The sequence below is a fragment of the Gracilinanus agilis genome, chromosome 2 (genome assembly GCF_016433145.1).
Source record: "Gracilinanus agilis isolate LMUSP501 chromosome 2, AgileGrace, whole genome shotgun sequence".
NCBI classification, from domain to species: Eukaryota; Metazoa; Chordata; class Mammalia; order Didelphimorphia; family Didelphidae; genus Gracilinanus; species Gracilinanus agilis.
Genome location: NC_058131.1, coordinates 147,309,671 through 147,330,585, shown reverse-complemented (window position 1 = coordinate 147,330,585; position 20,915 = coordinate 147,309,671).

The following is a 20,915-nucleotide window of genomic DNA, read 5'->3' as shown; positions in this document are numbered from 1 at the left end:
TATGTCTCAAATGTCATGGTCTAAATTCATAAGGAAAAAGCTGACTGAATTGTAAAAAGTAATAGATAGCAACACAATAATTATAGAAATTATTAGTTTTCTCTCAGAAACCAAACATAAATATAAACAAATGTAAAAAGGAATTCTTTAATTTCTTTAATTTAACAGGGAACCTGGAGGTCCTCTTACCATAGAGATGTGTAGGGATTAACCAATCCACAGTGACAGGAAGTGGATCCAAGGAGCCCCCTGCTGAGTTAGCCTCAGTTGCAGGCTGTCAGTTGTTGTCAGTTAGGCTGGAAGTTGCAGGGAATTTAACTGCCAGATGTTAGTAACTGGGACTTGGTTACCTGGAGTGTGGGTTGGCATTTAGTTGCTGGAATATAAAGGCAGGCCTGAACTTACTGAGAAGGCTTTTAGTTTTAGCCTTTCAAGTGTTTTTCACCTCTGGGATCTCTAGAGAGCAGGAGATCTGTCTCATAGACAAGGATCTGCTGTCAGTTGGTTACTGACAGTTTGGACTGTTATAGAAAACTAATTGAAAGAGTGATTAAATGGTAGCTGTCTGTTATTTTAGTGATTTAGGTAGTGAATCATCTATAGATAGTTTACATTAGCCAGGCCTGGTGTTTACCAGGCAAGAAACTGTACTTGGAAGACAGTTAGAGGTAGTTATTAGGAATTTTAGGTAGTGTCAGGAATTTTAGGTATACTTATAGGGTATAAGATTAGTTATCTCTCATATTTCCTATCTTTCTCACATTTACTATATTCTTTTACTATCTCTATTTTAAATAAACTAAATTGTTCATTGTTAAAAGCTGCTAGAAGTTTTCTTTTCTCTGGCTTAAAGAGATAATATTAATTTATAACTCTATTCTCATTAAAACTTAAATAATTAAAAGCTGCTCTCTTATTTTGTTAAAACCCCTATTTTAACCCCTTACATAAATGAAAATATGGAGATATTGGAAAGAAATTAGATCTAAAAGATTCATAGAGTTTTTTGAATTGGAATATTAAAGAATATTCATAATATGTATCATCAGTAATAACTTTCTTTAAAAAATATCTCATGTATGTCAGAGGCAAACTTCAAGTAAATTTATAAGCAGATATAAGAAACATTTTACAGGTAATCTCAAAATAATCAAATGTATCAATAATCACACTAAATTTAGACATTCTTTCCAGTAATGAATATCATAGCCTACATATGCCTGACTAATTTGTGTGACACTTATCCATATCCTTCCTTAAATATTCTACAGGGGATCCAACCAATGTATGGGAAGTGTTCTTCACCTCCTGCCAATGTCCAGAAGATCATTCAGGCTTATAACACTATCATTTCTCATCTTTGTCATACAACCAGCTAATCTCCTCTATTTAAAACATCATTCTCTGTTTATACATTGTTCTGATGAATTTCCCACTCAGATAATTCATTCTCTATTTATAGATTATTTTGGTGAATATTTTTTATTTACATTTACCCTTGTTCTATTCTGATGTTCCTCTCTGGTTATACTACTGCATCTTCTCACCTACCATGCTCTTTATTTCCCTGTCACTCATTTTGCAATTCTTTGGAGATTGTTGTGTTTCATGTTTAACAGATATACTACAATATTGGCAGAAAACTGGTATTAAGAAAAGGGCCTTGTCTTCTGGAATACGTTTTTGGTTTAAAACAAACAAATAAATATTTCAGTACCTGAAAGGAAATCCAGCCCTCTATTTCCCCATTTAATTCTACATCCTTTATACAATCTATTTCAGCTATTCTTACTGATGGACAGTTTTTATAGGTCATGTATAAAATTTCATGTAGTCATCCAAGTAATGGTCACAACAATATCTTTTGATGGGTTACAGATCTTTCACAAGAGGTCCTGCAGCATTCCAGAACTTTAAATGACCAGTACAACATTATACATAAATAGGAATGTCTAGAATATCTCATCATATACAAATAATAAAACAATCTTACTTCATCTTGAACACTACATTGAATCTCCTCTAACATGAGTCAACAAAAGTACATGGAAGCCAAAAAAGAAAATGTAAACTTTGAATGCATAAAGACATATAATTTCCAGGACTAGGGAGGTAGCAGATTCTTTGAGCTCTCTCCTATTATGAACATTTCTGGTATGTTATGTTCAGCTATGTTCACCATGTTTTAAGAAAAATATTTATTAGATGGAGGTTTTCCAGATGTTTTCCTTCTTCCCAAAGAAGGTTTTCCACACCCTCAAACATAATACTGGAAATAGACTCAGAATACTGGCATATATGCATTGATTGAAGAAAAATGGAATTATTTGCTTGAAGAACAGAAAATGTGAGTATAAGAGAGAATTTTGACACAAGATACCTATTCTTCAGTAGTTGAAGAACTATCATGTGAAAGAAGGGAAAAGAAGATATATTCTTCTTTGGCCACAGAAGGCAGAGTTTGGAGAAATGAGTAGAAGTTGCAGGAAGACTTAGGCTTATTGTAAGAAAAAGTATTCCTAATAGTTAAAGCTATCCTAAAGTAGAATGGGTAACATTGGGAGATTATGGTTTTCTCCTTCATTAGAAGTTTTGAAACAAAAGCTGAATGTACAGGTTCCAGAAAAAATGTGAAAGGAATTTTTTTCAGGTATGTTTTGGATTAGATAGCCTCTGAGATTCTGTGATTTTGTGGAAATAAAGAGGGGGAAATTTTTGCACAGATGGGTCATGTAAGGCAAATATTAAGGAGTATCCACAAGTATAAAAAACCAAACAAGAAAAAACCCAACAGACTCCAGGAAAAGAAAAGAGAGAAGGATGATTAAAGATGGAAGATTTTATAGGGATAATGATATGTTTGATGACAGCAAGCAAAATTCTAGCAGAGACACTGTTCTCAGCCTGGATTTTAAGTGGAATTTAATTATAATCATAAAATGTTAGAGCAAAAATATCTTAGAGACCAATTAGTCCAACTTATATTTGATATTTATGCAAACTAGGTCTTAGTTAAAGGAAGTATTTTGATGAATTTATCACTCTGGCAAATCCGTTTATAAACCTCTGTATGTGTGTGTGTGATTATATACATAAACACACACGTGTTTATGTTGTCATTATTGCTGTTACTGATGTTTTTAGAAAGGGAGAAATGAATTTAAATATGTCTTAATATATTTAAGAGATAATTTTTAAATTGTTATTTTTATTGTCATGCAAAACATACTTCCAGATTGATCACTGTTATAAAAGCACATTCAAACATAACCAAAACCCCCCAAAAAACCCATAACTACACTGATGTGAAACATGACTCCAACACTTATTGATCTAAAGATAAAGAACATTCCTTGTCATAAGTCTTTCAGGTTTGTCTCAGATCATTGCATTGCTGAGAGTAGCCTAGTGATCACAGATAATCATTTTACAATATTGCAGTAACTGTGTACAATGTTCTCCCAGTTGAGAGATAATTGAGGATAAGAATGAAACCTTTAACACATTTCAGGAAATATGAAATGTGGATTATCTATGGGGTTTGGGGGATAGAAGATTATTTATCTGGCATATTGGACTACCTAGAGCATGAGTTTTCAAATAAATGATTCCTTACTAAGCAACATTATAAATGAGCATAGCTAACTCTGTTTTGTCTCATTAAGGTTTATTTAATGGTAGCTCATTGACATGATAAATTTCCTTAAGGAAGTTCTATAGGGAAGTCCCAAGCCCAATACGCCTGGGGGCATTTAAATAACTCTTCCTTATAAACTTCTCTGAAGGGCCTACACATGTGACAGGTCAATATATTTTGTGAGGAATTAATTCAAGCTTCCATTGACTGCATCATAGAATCTCATTTCCAATCATTGAATACTCACACTCTAATTATTAGGATGAAAGTTCCTGGAGGCAAGGAACTATTTTTATCTTTTAGATATAATCAAATTCTGTGGACATCCCTTTCTCTCCCCAGCAGAGGTCACCACCCTGGGGCAGGTCCTTATCATGCTACTTTTAAGCAATTAAAATTGCAGGTTGGTTGGACTGCTCACCACATACCTTCCTATTGCAATCTATATAACAATAAGCAATCAAAGCAACCTTTTTAACATATGATCTGACCATGTGACCTCACTACTCAGTAAATTCAAGTGGGTCCCTATTATCTCCAGAATCAAATATAAAACAGCACTGGAAACTTTTCACAGCCTTCACCCTTCCTAACTTTCAGATTTTCTTTTTTTGTTAATAAAAATTTTTTTAAACCCTTACCTTCTACCTTAGAGCCAATATTGGCTCCAAGGCAGAACAGTGGTAAGGGATAGGCAATGCGGGTTAAGTGACTTGCCCAGGGTCACACAGCTGGGAAGTGTCTGAGGTCAAATTTGAACTTAGGACCTCCCATCTCTGGGCCTGACTCTCAATCCACTGAGCCACCAGCTGCCCCCCCCAACCCCCCAGATCTTTTAATACCTTACTCTTAGACACACACATATCCAAGGTCCAGTGATACTGTCCTTGCTAATTTTTTTAAGAAGGTACTTATCTCTGACAATTACTCCTCCCCCAAATCTAGGGTTTCCTGTGCCTGGGCTTCTCCCTCTCCTTTCTTTTCTTCTTGGTTTCCATCAATTCATAGCTAAAATCCTGCCTATTATAGGAAGCCTTTCCCAATCCTCCTTAATTCAAGTGTCTTCCTCTATTCGTTATTTCTAATTTATCATGAATATAGCATGTTTGTTTAATAAAAATTCTAGGTACCAATTAGTGTAAACAATTAATCTCTTGAAATGGTCTCATGAAATTGTCATATGTATTTCAATTTACATTACTCCAGGTTATAATAAAGTATTCTCATTAGTTTTAGCCCAATTGAAACATGCAGTATGAATTCAAATAATGTGAGAACTTCATGGGCTAATTGCTTATACTAATTAGGTCCTTGCTATAGTTTTTACATGTTGTCCCCCTGATTAGAGTATAAGTTTCTTGAAAGCATTAACTATTCTTACCTTCTCTGTATCCTCATTGCTTCCCAGAGAGCCTAGCACATGGGCGCTTTATTAATGATAATGGATTAATTTCCCTAGGCAACTATTTATGTTTCTTTTCTTTTCTTTCTTTTTCGAGACTGTCCTTTTATCTTTCACAAATTCAAAGCAGAGTGGATACTAAAAATGGTCTTATTTTTGATAGTCATAAATTCTTCTACCTCCAATTCACCCCACCTTAGGCAGCCTGACAGTCCAATGCTCCTGGGGGCTTACCATATTGATGCTAGACAGTGCAGACACTGTTAGGTCTGTTAAAGCTTTAGATTGAGTTTTAGCTCCCAATTCTTGAGCTCAAATAACCCACCAGCCCTAGTCTTCCCCCAGAGGTAGAGATCTCATGTGTATGATAACACGGCCATCAATTTGATCTCATAGTCTTGCCTTACATCCTTTCCACATATCAGTCATTCAAGAACTTAAAGAAAGCTATCATTTTTCCCTCTTCAATACATTGCCTAAGTATCCCTGTATGTACTAAAGTTTCCTTCCTAAAATATGGGAATAGAATTGAACATATTTCAGATATGCTATGACAAGAATTTAATACAGCAGAATTATTATTCCCCTTATTCTAGTTATAATGTCTCTCCTAACATAACCTAAAAGTACTTTAGCTTCTTTTTTTGGCTTCCATACCATTATGTTCCATGTTGACTATATCCTCCTCATTGTGCTGTTTACTTTCTAGACTTCGACCTCATGTCACAAATGTAGCCTCATCCTTTAGCCTTCCTGAGTTCTGGGAGCTCCCTATAGCCCAGAATGTGCATCCATCTCTGTGTTCTGCTCTCCAAGGAACATCACCCCTTCTTCAATTTGTGAGTTTCTTCTAGGACCTCTATTTGGAAAAGGGACAAAGAATAATAATTCTTCACTTCCCTAAATTGTAAGTGGCTAATAATTTCCTTTCTCTTGTCTTTCATTGCCTTATCATTAGCTGAATTATAATCCACTGTCTTTGCTCATGTTTTTTTTTTTCCCCCTGAGACATAGTCTTCACTCTTTACTTAAACATTTGATTTTGAATCTTTGAATTTCAACTTATTGTAATTTCATCAACATAATATTTCAAGAGAATTTTAGATGATTGTCATCTAATTCATTATCTTTTCCTCAGTTTCATGGCATCTACAAATTTAATAAGTATCATATCTTCATTCAAGTTATTGATAAATATATTAAACAGAATGTGGCCAATAAATTCATCTTATATAGCACTCTACTACTGGCCCCACACTAGTTGACATGTATAAATTAATATATTTTTACTGACACCTTGACATAAATATTGAAATAGTTCTCAAAATGCACAGTGCAACTTAATATCTTGCATAGAATTCCAGAACAATTAAGTTGTGTGTTATGCATCAGGCTTAAGATAATTACATTTATATACATACAAATGTACACTTCTGAAATATAAATGTATATGGCACATTAAAAAAAATCAGTAAAAACTCAGGTTTTAAATCAGATTCAATATCCCTTTCTAGTTGTGCAACTCTAGGCAAATCCAAATTTGTTTCCTAACCTATAAAATCATTACCTCACATGGGTCTTCTGAGATGAGTAATTTGTAAGATTTATAAAACTATATACCATAAATATGAGTTACTATCCCTTCAAGGTTGCTAGAGGAATATAATCAAGGAATTACTTTCAGTACTAAGGACAGTCATATAATCCCAATAGACTTCCCCCAAAACCTTTAAATATGGTAAGCTTCTGTTAGATATTTGTCTTAATCTTATTAAAAAGTAATTCCATTTTTTTTTTTGGTTAAAGAGTAATTAACTTCATTTTTTTTTAAACCCTTGTACTTCGGTGTATTGTCTCATAGGTGGAAGATTGGTAAGGGTGGGCAATGGGGGTCAAGTGACTTGCCCAGGGTCACCCAGCTGGGAAGTGGCAGAGGCCGGGTTTGAACTTAGGACCTCCTGTCTCTAGGCCTGACTCTCACTCCACTGAGCTACCCAGCTGCCCCCACTTCATTTTTATGGAGTAAATTATTTAAAAAAAAAAAAACCTTTCTATCTCTAGCAATAACCACAAATGAGTATATAGTAAATGCTTATAAATGCTTGTTGGATGATAAATCAATTTTCTTAGCAAAGTCTATCTCTATTCTCTCCCACACACTCAGATCCTGCGAGACTTTCCACCAAATTCAACATTAACACTTTTTTACTCTTTTTTGTTCCAGGAATTCCTTTGAATGGTTTTCTCTTCCTCTCTTGTCTAAATCTTACTCATACTCTCAGTTCCAATGCTTTGAACTTCTTTTGAACATTGCATCCCCTGCTTCTTTCCTTAGGAAACTCATCATTGGGGAATTTCATTATACTGCAAGATTGAATCTATCTGATACTCAAATCTCATCAGTACCCTTTGATGGGAGGGCAGGGACATTGGATCCAGTATTTTATTTAAAGAGGGATTCTACACAGTTTTAATCCCCATTTCCTACCAACTACACTGCTTTTGTAGTTCTTTGAAATCTCCTTCTTGGCAACACATTAGGCTCATCTATTTCTTTTCTGCCCGGCTTTAAACCTTCTTTTTGTAAATTGTTTTCCCCATCAGATTGTAAACTACTTGAGGGAATGAATTGTTTTCATTTGTATTTGTATCCCAGCATTTAGCATTGTGCCTGGCATGTAGAAGTCATTTAATAAATGTTTATTTACCTACTGACTTAAAGTCATAACTTTTCTATTAGACTTTTACAACTGATCATTCCACATTAACCTCTTCCTTCTTTGTATTGTTAGAGTACTTACTGTCTGTTCTGTTTAAGTATTCCTCTTTTATTTTTTGTTATTGAAAATAAGATTAAAACTCCATGATTCTTATGAGACTTCCCCTTTAAATATCAGTCTGACAACATAACTAAAGAAGTAGAAAATATTTAATAGAACTTAGGGTAATTTTGAATTTTTTTTTGCTCTACAGTTTACCACTGCTGAATAATTTATCACCTTGTTGACCAGCTTAATGGTAAAGAGGTTCATGGAATGTGGCTAGGATTATGCTCATACAGATGACATATTTTGACATCAGAAGTATATTTTAATGTTTTCCACTTCAAAAGAACTTTCTAGGGTTTCAATTGGACTGGCATACTATTCAAGAGCTAAGGTAAGATGCTCATCTAACTACCAATGAGGTAACATTCTATAGCAGATACTAAATCACATCAATAATACCTTTTTTTAATGAAATGAGAAGGCAAAGAATTTTAAGCTAAATGCAAGGAGGATTAGCATAGGGAAAACCTGGGTCCAAGCTAATGCCCATGGACTGTTGAAAAAAAAGTTTAGAGTTAAGTTCTATTTACTGACTTTTCTATGTATACCTTATGGTAAAACATGGATGAAAATCACACAGTATAAGACATGAATTATTTGTGATTTTTCCCAACTAAGGTAAAATTGAATTCATAAGAACAAATGTAGACTGAAATATTTTAGAGCCTTTTTCCAATGTACATTTCCATCCTTTATGCAACAGTTGTCTCCTGAAGAAATATGAAAGATTATGTAGGATTGGGACATCTTATTGTTAGGGTTTTCAGGTGTATAACTCAATGTTTTCTTTAATTTTATTTTATTTTTCCCCAATTATGTATAAAAACAGTTCCCAACATTTTAAAAATAATTTTGAGTTTAACATTTTCTCCCTCCCTATCCTCACACTTCCCCATATGGTAAACAGTCTAATACAGATTGTCCATGAGCAATCATGTAAAACTTTTTTTCCATATTAATCCTTTTATGGAAAGAAACAAGCAAAAAAAAATAAGAAATAAAGTAAAAAAACTTTGCTTTGGTTTGGATTAGATCACAATCAGTTTTTTTTCTGGAAGCATATATCATTTTTTTTAACATTTGTCCATTTGGGATTGCTTTGGATCATTGTATTGGTGAGAATAGCTAAGTTATTCACAACTGTTTATTGCATAATATTCCTGGTACTGCATACAATATTTTCTTGGTTCTGATTATTCCAATCTACTTCAGTTCATGTAAATCTTTCCAGATTTTTCTAAGCTCCTTCTATTCATCATTTCTTATAGCACAATAGTGTGTCACTACAATCATACATTGTGACTTACTCAGCCATTCCCCAGTTGATAGATATCTCCTCACTTTCCAATTCTTTGACCCCAGAAAAAGAGATGCTTTAAATATATTTGTACACATAGGTCCTTCCCCTTTTTTTGTTTTTTATCTCTTTGGGATACAGACCTAGTAATAGTATTGCTGGGTGAAAGGGTATGTACTCTTTTATAGCCTTTTGAGCATAGGTCCAAATTGCTCACCAGAATGATTGAATCAGTTTACTTCTTCCCCAATTGTGTCTTGATTTTCCCACATTGCCTCCAACCTTTGTCATTTTCCTTTTCTGTCATAATGACCTATGTGATAGGTGTCGATTGGTACCTCAGAGTTATTTTAATTTTCATTTCTTTAATAGTGATTTAGATTTATGGAGAGCTTTAATTACTTTGAGAACTTCCTATTCATATCCTTTGACTATCAATAGAAATGACTTGTATTCTTATACATTTGACTCATTTCCACATGTCTGAGAAATGAAGCTTTTATTTGAGACCTCTAAAAATATGTTTGCACCATGATGATCATTCTACACTACTTTTCTCCATATTTTTCCTTCTTTGGTTTCTGATTAATGCCTCTTCCACTTTGTCCTCTTTTCTATCAGCTCTACCCCTCTTCTCTCATCCCCTTCCTCTCCTACTTTCCCTTAGGGTAAAATAGATTCCTCTACCCAATTGATTGTGTATGTTCTTCCCTCATTGAACCAATTATTTGAGTAAGGTTCACATGGTTACCTCCCCACTTGCTCCATCTTCCCTCAGTATAAAAGAGTTCTCATGCCTCTTTAATGCATGATAATTTATCCCATTCTATTTTTCAATTTTCCCTCCTCCTAATGCATTCCTCTTACTCATGCCATAATTTTATTTTTTTCCTTCTAACTGCCCTAAGAATGATAAAGTTCTTAGGAGTCACAAGAATTATCTTCCTGTGTAGGTATGTAACAGTTTAAACTTATTGAATGTGAATATCCCTTTCAATATTTTGCTGGTTAAGTGATTCTTGATTGAAATCTTAGCTCATTTATCCTCTGCAATAAAATATTTCAGGACCACCAATCTTATAATGTAGCAGCTGTTAAATCTTGTCTTATCCTGGTGGTTCTACAATATTTGATTTGTTTCTTTTTGGTTGCTTGCAATATTTTCTCCTTGATCTGGAAGTTGTGAAATTTGGCTATAATATTGCTGATAATTATTCTTTCAGGAGCTAATTGCTGAATTCTTTCAATTTTGATTTTGCCTTCTGGTTCTAGAATATCAGGCCAGTTTTTCTTGAAAATTTCTTGAAAGATGCGGTTCAAGTTCATTTTTTGATCATGGTTTTCAGGTAGTATGATAATTCTTAGAGTATCTCTCCTGGATCTATTTTCTAGGTCAGTTGTTTTTCCAATGAGAGAGTTCAAATTTTCTTCTTTTTTTTATTCTTTTGATTTTGATTTCTTTATGTCTTATGGAATCATTAGATTCCACCTTCCCAATTCTAATTTTTAAAGCATGATTTTTTGTAAGTGAGCTTTTGGACCTCCCTTTACATTTAGCTAATTCTACTTCATAAAGATTTCTTTTCCTAAGTGAATGTTTGAAGCTCTTTTTCCATTTGGCCAAATCTGATCTTTAAAGATTTCTTCTCTTCCCTGGACTTTTGTGCCTCTTTTTACCAATTAGCCTATTCTTTTTTTAAGACATTATTTCCTTCAGTAATTTTTGTGACTCCTTTCCCCAAACTATTCTTTTGTTCATGTTTTCCCTGTATCACTATCATTTTTTTTATTTTTCTTCTCCTTCTCTTATTTGATTTTTAAAATCTTTTGTGAACACCCCCATTGATTTTTGGAGAACCTGAAAGCAATTCCTATTTTTCTAGGAGGCTTTGAAAGCAGCAGTATTTACTTTGTTGTTTTCTTCAGAGTTTGTGTCTTGGTCTTTTCTGTCACCAAAATCACTTTCTATGTTGAGTTTTACTATTTGTTTGATTGCTCATTTTCTAACCCTTTTCTTTTCTTTTAATAAAAAAAACAAACTATTAATGTTGAGCTCTATACATGTGGTGAGGGGAGCACTGTTCCAAGCTTCTGGTTCTTTTTGTGACTGCCTTCATAGTAAACTCTGGGGACCTTTAAGTTTTCAGTTCCTGCAAGTTGGTATCATCTAAGGAGAGGGGTATTTAATACCCTTCCAGCCTTGCATTCAGAGCCAGAAAATGGATTCCTATAACTCCTTCTGAAAAATTTTCTGACCTCCCCTTACTGTCTGTGTCTGAAAGCTCAGGAGAAGGGGTTGGGAGTGGAGGGGTGAAGCCTGTCTTGACATGCTGCTTTGTGCTCCACTTCCACCTTGGTCAATGAGATCTTTCATGTTGACTTCATAAGTTCCTTTAGGCTGAAAAATTATTTCACCCTTTAGTTTATTTTATAGAATTAAATATTCATATATATTACTTTATATATCAAAAGGAATGCTGACCATTTTTTTTACAATATCTCTTAAAGGGAAGAAAATGGGACCACTCAATAATACTATAGAGATTGCTTGTTGCAGTGCATAAAGGACTAAGTATGGAAACAGAAGACCTGGATTCTACTCCTGAAAGGTATTTAATACCCATGTAACTTATAAGTTGCTTCTCTCTGAGACTCTGTTTTCTTTCGTGTGTGTGTGTGTGTGTGTGTGTGTGTGTGTGTGTGTGTGTGTATGTGTGTGTGTGATGGCTTCAAGATCTCTTCCAACTCTAAATATTTGTGACAGCTACAAACATGCCTATGCTACTTTCTCTAAGTGTCAAGAAGTTATAATTTTATTTTCACTAAACAGTCCTAGAAATACAGAGTCTAATCACCATCATTGCCAACATCCAGAGGCCCGTTAATGAGTTACTCATTAAAGTTATTAATTGCCAGAGGACTGACTTTCAACTCTCTGATGCGAAACTTTCATAGTTTCTAGCATTAATAAACGTAGAATCAGAAAGAATATTAAACAATGAGTCCAATTCTGTATGGAGGAAAGTGAAATCCAGAGATATGAGAAGACTTTCTAAAGGTCAAAAAGATTTTTTAAATCAAGACATCAAACCAAAAATCTTCAGTCCAAATCCAATGTTCTTCACATTGGATATTAGAATGCACTTACAAATATTACAAAATGTTACAGAAACAATGCTGAGAAATAAGGGAAAATATATGGGGAAAATATCTCTCCTTTATCCTTTGCCCAATGGGAGCTATAAGACTTTGGAAAGAGGAAAATATATGTGCATATTTGGCCATAGTCATTCCTATCTATGTATGTCATTGAAAATAATCAGACTAAATTCAACACTCTAAGGCTATCTGATACTCTGAACATGGCTATTCTTTTTAGGGGTTCAGATTGCAGGCCTACCATATTTTAGGGTATTATTTCATGACTTCCTATAACCAAAATCTTAATTGTCTTATGGCCAAAGCATTTTGTGATGTATATCTCTTAAATTAATATTTGAATATAAAGTCCAGCTCTGGGCCAAAAATAAAAGCCTTTCAAGGCAGAATTTGTAAGAACCTATCTTAAACTGGAAAAGTCTATGAGAACCTAAAGTCATTACCAAGCCAAAGTGAACTATCAGAAGAGAAATTAGATTCCAAAATATAGTTTTTCTAAATTTAATTATCAGTTATGACTTCAAGAAAAAAATGATTCTACAATGATTTTTGGTCTCAGGTATGTGCAATGATAAAATAAAAAACAGTAGATCCCTGATGGGAATTATGTCAACAATTTAAACCACTTTGTCATTAAGATACTTTGCCTCGATCATTTTCATCTCTGACTTAATCTTAAAATGTCTGTCCTTCATTGGACATAGATGATAGCTTATCAGGATTACCATTTGAGTAATTGTTTAATTAATATTAACAGTCATTTAATAAACCCCTACCATGTACCAAGTATTGTGCTAGGCACTAGGGTTCCAAAGACAAAAATGAGAGAGTTTCTGACTTGAAGCTTAATTCACTTAGGATAGAGAATGTGTATAAATATGAGTATACAAAGAGAAATAAGAGGTAATTTGATGAGGGAAACACCATAGCTAGGAGGATCATGAAAGACCTCTTGAAAAATATAGATGTGGACTGACCTTTGAAGGAACATAGGGATTCTACAAGGTAGATTTGATGTGAGAATATATATTCCAAACATAGAATATAACCAGTACAAAGTCTCAGGGGTACCTAATTAGAGCTTTAAAAAAAAAAGAGTGAATTCCTTGAAACCCTTGAATCATCTGTTCTCAGTTCAATTCCCAGGGAGGAAAAATTATCATTTTTTCCTGGTTGCTAAGTGAAACACTTAGTGGAAAAATTAAAGCATTCCTTTACATGCTTGTTATTTCCCAATGGTCTGCCCATCTTTTTCATCTCTTGGGAGCCAGCCAGTGTGAAAAGGCTTTTCTCTAATGTCATTTCTAATTTCCCCTCTGACAGAGTTTGAAAATAGTGAAAGATAGACTTCTTTTCTCTTCCCTTAAAACACACCTCAGATGAAGTTTGTGATAAAAATTTAGTACCAATATTCAGGTATATGAACCTGAAATATTTTAGGGAGAAAATGGGAAGTGGGACCATTGTCCAAGGTTAGGTTAACGAAGAGAGCATCACATTTTACCAACAACTAAATGCTTCATTTTCAGTCTTCATTATCTGTGTTAGAAGGAATAATTGAATGGTATCTCCAACATATTACAGACTCTATTGAGACACCTGGTTTCTTTGGCATCTACTTTACTCTTCCTCTTTCCTTCTATTCCTCCTTGCCTCCAAGATTCAATAATCTAAACGATACAGGTAGTTTTGGAAGTGTGAAGTTCTTAACAATTTCAGCAATGAAGACAGACAGCAAGAGGAACAAAGTATATAGGTATGTGCATGTGAGTATGCATAGGTGCACATGCATGGAGATATATACACATATACATGCATGCACAATAGTTGGGTGGGACAAGGGCAATATAGATAAGCTCAGGAAGGGATGGGAAAGGGTTGAGAACAACATATTGGAAAAACTCCTCCTACCAGCATAAAAACTCTAAATCAGATCATGTTAAAGGCAACATGTCTGCAAAATACAGATAGAGGAAGGTGGTTGGAGAGACTTAATCTCTCAGATATCAAGTAAATGTGTTTTGGCAGATGCTGTTACTGTCATCAAGGTTGTTACTTTCTATATGTGATAATTTCTCACAATTCCTTCAGAAAGGTTGTTTAGGATATTTATAGTTTTTCTAACTGTCGAAGCCTTTAATTATCAAGATTATCTCTTCTCAGCCATGCATGTATATATGTTTATGTATACTATATTTCTGAGTTTTGATCTAATGAGATGGAATCATTTGCAAGCTGCAGGGAGGCTTAATAGAAAGAGTATTGGACTTGGCATCAGGCAAGACCTGAATTCAAAGCCAGTCTCCTACATTTATTCATTGTGTGATCATGAATAAGTCACTTAAATAGTCTGGACCTCAGTTTCCCCAGCTGTAAAGCATGGATAACAACAAATCTAACAGTAACAACAAAAACTGCAACAAGGATAACTGAAATAAATACAAGCTTTTGAAATTTAATTAGATTTGGGTTGTTTTGAGGTTAAAGTAAAATGATTGCCAAGCAGCTTGAGAACTTGAAAATAAAATGTAAATATTAGATATAATTTATATTTTAATCACATATATACACATCAATGTATATGTATACATGTACATATATATATACATTTAAGTGTGTATACATATGTGTTTATATGGTTATGGTGTTAAATTCACAAATATGAATAAAGTATTAATATATAGCATAATAGCTCACATTTTTATAGCACCTTACGTTATTATGTCTTTTAAGATTCAAAATGGCCTCATAAGGGAGATATTTCAGATAACACTATCTCACTTTGATGGCTAAGAAAACTGGTTCAGAGATGTGAATTGCCAACATAGTCTCCAAGATAAGTGTGTCGGAGGCGAGTTTTTAAGCTAGATCTAACTGATCCCAGGGATAACATTCTATCTATCATACTAGATTCCCACCTCCAGACACATGATCTCATTATCCCCGTGATGTGTATATGCAAACACATTGTCATTCTAAAACAGCAAAATTGATTTTTATCTGTGGCTTGTGAAACCAGTTTCATGAGTGGATCTTACCTTGCCCATGTGCAAGCCCATTATTCCTCCATATCCTTCATTTATGTAGAAAGAGAAGTTTGGGTAAGTCAATATTAATGTAGTTTCTACCTCTAGACACTGTGTACCAAGGTATAATTTCCCTCCACAAGAACAGCTGTACTTTAAAACCATTACAGTCCACTTGAAGCTTTAGTTGACCGAGTATTCTAGCAAAATAAAGAATTGCCCTAGCGTTTATGTCTTTCAGGATTGAAATGAGATTATGTGCTTTTGAATAGTAGAAAAGAATGAATTACAAGAGACAATCTGAATTATTTTTGTTCATATCATATAATAAAAAAATGATTTTGCTGGAGCTCTCTCTGTTTAATTAGTTCCACCTCGCATACCATACTCATTTTCCAAATGTGCTTTATATTTCTTATGGACAACACCAAGTGATATATTCTCTGATTATAAACTAAAATGTTCTGCCAGGGGAAAAAAATAAAGCCTAGCAATCTTCTCAGTAAAGAGTCATGAGACTTTCATATTGTCATGCCCAATGAAAACAATAATAATGGTAACAATAATAGCTAACATTTCTATAGAATTTTAAATATTGATCTAGCCACAGGTAGAGTGTCTTGCTCCTCAAACAACACACTGGTGAAATATCCTTTCCTGAGCTAAAAAAATAGAAGAATAGATCCTAATGGGATCATATAAACCTGCCCATGAGGTCAGAAAGTCAGAAACTCCATGAGAAGGTGGGGAAGAAAGGAGTAAGCCTTTACATACTGCCTACTATGTGCCAGGGATTTGCTAAATACTTTAAAATTGTTATCACATTTGATCCTCACAACAACCCTGGAAGGTAGGCACTATTATTATTCCCATTTTTTAGATGAGGATACTAAGGCAAACAGAGGTTAAATGACTTATGAAATAGGCAACTGAAATAAGTTAGTAAGATCTTCTTCACACTTACCTAGAATCACACAGCAAATAACTGGCTAATTCTAGATTTGAACTAAGGTCTTTCTGATTCCAGACCCAGTACTCTAGCCTTTGTGCCTCTTCCACACACACCATAAACTACATGGTCCTGCTTATGCCATACAACTATAAAATCATTCAATTTCTACTGGGCTGTTTGTCCAAAATTTAATTATTAGCTTTTGAGATAATCCTAATGGCAGATTCTAACAACTTAAGATAATACCCTTCAGAGGATTTTGGAAGAAGGAAACAAATAGGAAGATGCTCCACATGTCATAACTGTCCGTTTTCCACCCCACTGAGCCAGCCCAATAGAACTATAACTCACATCAGTCTCTGCCTAGCCCCAGCTCTAGCTTGGTACCCAGGCGATAGCATGTCATCAAGAATAAGGAACTCACCTGTTGGTTTGGCATTTGGATATCTGATTAATAGTAAGAGCAGGCACATTGCAAGAAAGCTGTGTAGGTGATGCAGATGCATCTCTTAGCTGTTAAGCTTACTGGAACTCAATTTGCACAAAAATGGGGAATAAGAGTGGCAACTAAGGCAGTATTAGCTTAGGCAAACAAACCCTGTGGCTTCCCAGTGTATCAGTGTAGAGTCAGGACTATGGGTAACTCAGAGAAAAGAAGAGGGATTTCTGCTTGGCTCTGGTAAACTCACAAAAGGGGCCCTAATTGCACCCTCTAGGGCTCTGAGATCTTTAGACCTCATTTTTGAATCCTAAAAACCACTCTGGTTCTGAGACTCCAAAGAAGAGCCTGGAGATTCAGTGTTTCCACCTGAAACAGAGACGGGAGTATAGGATGCTTAACTTGGGAGGTATGTTCAGCATAGTTTAACAGCTGACAAAAGGCAAAACCAAAGATCTACTACTCCCATAAAATTGCAGAGCAGAGTAGAGCCTGATCCCAGAACAAAGTCTGAATTTAAAAAAGAAATCTGGAAAGATAGACAAAAATCATTTTAAGATGTTATTGTAAATATAGAGATTCTATAAAAGTAATACAAAGTAACTCCTTAACAACACAGATTCAAATACAAATGGATTTTCATTAGATCTATTTGAGTACTTACAGGAAATGAAGAAATAAAAAAAAAAAAGAAAACAAAGGCTCTGAGGGAAATTATTGGAAAGAGATTAATGAACTTAGAAGAGGAAGTAATAAGGTTTGCCAGATTAATAGACTCCTTAAAAACTAGCATAAAACAAACAGAAATCAATGATGATGAAACAACGACTAGGAAAAAGAAAAAGAAAATATAAGATATCTGATTCTAAAAACATACAGGAGTCAAGGAGAAATAATATGGACAAATGAATTTTTAAATAATTAGACAAGGTCAAGGAGAAGTTATTTAGAAATAATTGGACTACCTGAAAAGCCATGAGTTTGTAAAAATCTATACATAGTATTTCAAGAAATGAAAAATTAAAACTACTCAAATCTACTAGAACTAAGTGGTAAAATAATAGATAAAATCTACTAATCATCTCCTGAAATAATTCTCTCAAAGGAAAATCCAAGGACTGCCATAGATAAAATTAAGTTCTTATGTAATAAATAAAAATAATCTGCTACATATGTATAGAAAGTAGTTCAAGTACCAAGTAAATACAATTATCATCATAAAAACTGGCAGATTATACTGAAAATGAAAGAAAATGTTGGAAAAAATAGTACAAAAGGCAAAAGACATATATATTTAAGCAAAGATAATTTGACCTGCAAATTTATGTGGATTCAGTATTTTTGAGGGCAAATAGAATGGAGAGGGGAAAAGACTACATTAGTGCAGAAAGGGGGACAAAAGGGTGGAAGTTCTTATTTTTCATAGTGGAAGTATTTGAGAAAAAGAGTATAGAAATATGGAGAGAAGCAAGCAAGTGGAGCAAGCAAGCATCCAATGACTTCATCCTTTTCTGCATCAGACAAATAAAAGTTTTATAGATGGGATCTAAACAAAACTTTCTGACCTCTTTTTTGTTTTTAAGTCATATATATATATATGTCAGAAGCCCTGGGACCCTGAAACTCAGACTTCATGGGATTTATTTATTTGTTTGTTTATTTATTTATTTATTAGATTTAGCTCAGCTCTAAAGCAAAACATTTTAAACTCTTTTGTTTTTCTTTTCATTTTAAACATTTACCTTTTTAAGACAGAAGAAATTTTCTGAGAACTGGGAAATTGGGATTTAAATAACTTATTCAATGTCACACACCCAGAAAATGTCTTAGGCCTGTTCTGAACCCAAGTCCTCCCTACTCTAAATCTGATGCTCTATCTATTGTGGTACTAATCTCTTGTTTTTCTTACTGTTTATTCTCATTTCCACAAGGGCAACATTACAACTCAACTAAGCCTGCTTTAAAACAATGACTATGTATTTGGTAACCAGCAACAAAAAAAAATAAAATAAACAAACACAAAAAATTATATGCAAAACTATAAACTCAACATTGTTTATGATTTGTTTGAAAATATGTGAATTATACATGTGGGCTAATATTAACATCCTCTACTTTTGAGCTTCCTTTGGATTTGTTTTACTTTGATACTTTTTTTCTCTATTTTGTGGCTGTTATTTTTTTTTTTTGCAAATATTGGTTGAGTTTAATAATTCAGTTCAGAAAAATGTTTTACAAGTTATTAGGAGACTTTCAAATGTTTGTACACATATTCTTTCCTTTTTGAACTATTTCCAATAAGTGAGTTTTAAGCAACCACATCCTTCATTTTCTCTCCAGTGTGAAAGCTCTTCCTTGCATGCCTTTTTTTCTATAAGAAAATCATCATCATTCTGCCTCTACTAATGCACTCCTTTTTCTTTTCCCTTAATTTTTTTGGCAATCATTCCAACATAATCTATTCACATCCAGGCCCTCTGCCTAGTTAAACTCCTTTTGACTGCCCTAATAACGAAAAAGTTTTTAGGAGTTACATGTATCATCTTCTCATATAGGAACATAAACAATTTAACTTTATTGAGTCCCTCATGATTATGCTTTCATGTTACCTATTTTTATGTTTACCTTTTTATTCTATTGAGTCTTGTGTTTGAATGTCAGATTTTCTATTTGGCTGTGGTCTTTACATTAGGAATGCTTGAAAGCCCTCTATTTCATTAAATATTTGGTTTTTTTCCCATTGTAGTCATCTTATTTCAAGTGGCCATTTTCTACAAGGAACATCAAGTTGGGGTTCAGAGTTTAGAACCCCAAAGAAGCCAGATGTCAGTTGAAAGACTATTAGAGCAGCACTATAAAAAGAGGTGAATCCCAAGGACCCTGGGCAAGTCACTTGACCCCCCCCCATTGCCTACCCTTACCAGTCTTCTGCCTTGGAGCCAATATACAGTATTCTGTTTTTGTTGAAGTTTTTTTGCTGACTCTGCCACTCAAGAATTTGGCTTAAGGGCATTATTTTAAAGTTGATGGAGTAGAATGTTGAGAAGATTCAGTAGGTTGCCTCTAATCTGCCGTCTTGGCTCCATCTCCTTCTATATATCCTATAAATATAACCTTATATCCTTAAATAACCTATAACCTTAAAAAATTAATTGATGCAATTTTTTTGGTTTGCTATTACTACTTTTCCTTCCCATATAACTTCCTTATCCCCCCAAAAGCCAATCTTATATCAAATAAATATAGTCAAATAAAACAGATCCCAAAACTGGCCATATCCAAAATACATGAGATTTTAATTGGGGCTTAAAGGAAGCCAGGAGGGAGAGGTTAAGAGAAACAGACCCAGGGGACAGCCAGAGAAATACTTAGGAGATGCAGTGTCTTGTATGCAGAACAGTGAAGAAGCTGGTGTCACTAAATTGAACAGTATTATGGCAAAGACTAGGTGCAAGAAGAATGGAAAGGTAGGAAGGAGTCGTGTTATAAGAGGTTTTCAACTCCAAAAAGAAGATTTTGTATTTGATCCTGGAGGCAAAAGGGAACCACTGGAGTTTACTGAGCCAGGAGCAGTAAGGGTTACATGGTCAGACCTGTGCTTTAGGAAAAGCACTTTGGTGACTGAGTGGAAGATGAACTAGAGTGGGGAAGAGCCTTGACACAGATGGAGTCATCAGAAGTCTAAAGCAATAGTCCAGAAGATGAGGCCTGCACCAGGGCCAGGACAGTGTCAGCAGAGAGATGAGAGTGTATTTGAGAGATGCTTTAAAAGTTAAATTGTCAAGCCTTGGTACATAAGGGAGTTAGATATGGGGAGTGAGATACTGAAGACTTGAGGATGACAATTAGTGAGTAACAGGGACTAGCAGAGTAGTATTGCCTTCTATACTAGTAGGAAATTTGAGGAGAGCAGGAGGATTCAGAGGAAAAGATGAGTTCAGTTTTGGGTATACTGAGGTTTGAAGTTAAGATGTCTATTGGACATCCACTTTGAGATGCCTGAAAGCTGGAGATACAAGACTGAAAGTCAATAGAGAGGCTAGGGGAGAGGTAGATCTCCATTAGCTGGTTTACTCTAATGTAGAATCTCAGAGGATTGGCTGGGACCTTGACAATGAAGAGACTTGCTCCAAGTCACAAAAGCAATGAGATTTGTGTCAGAGGGGAAGACAAGA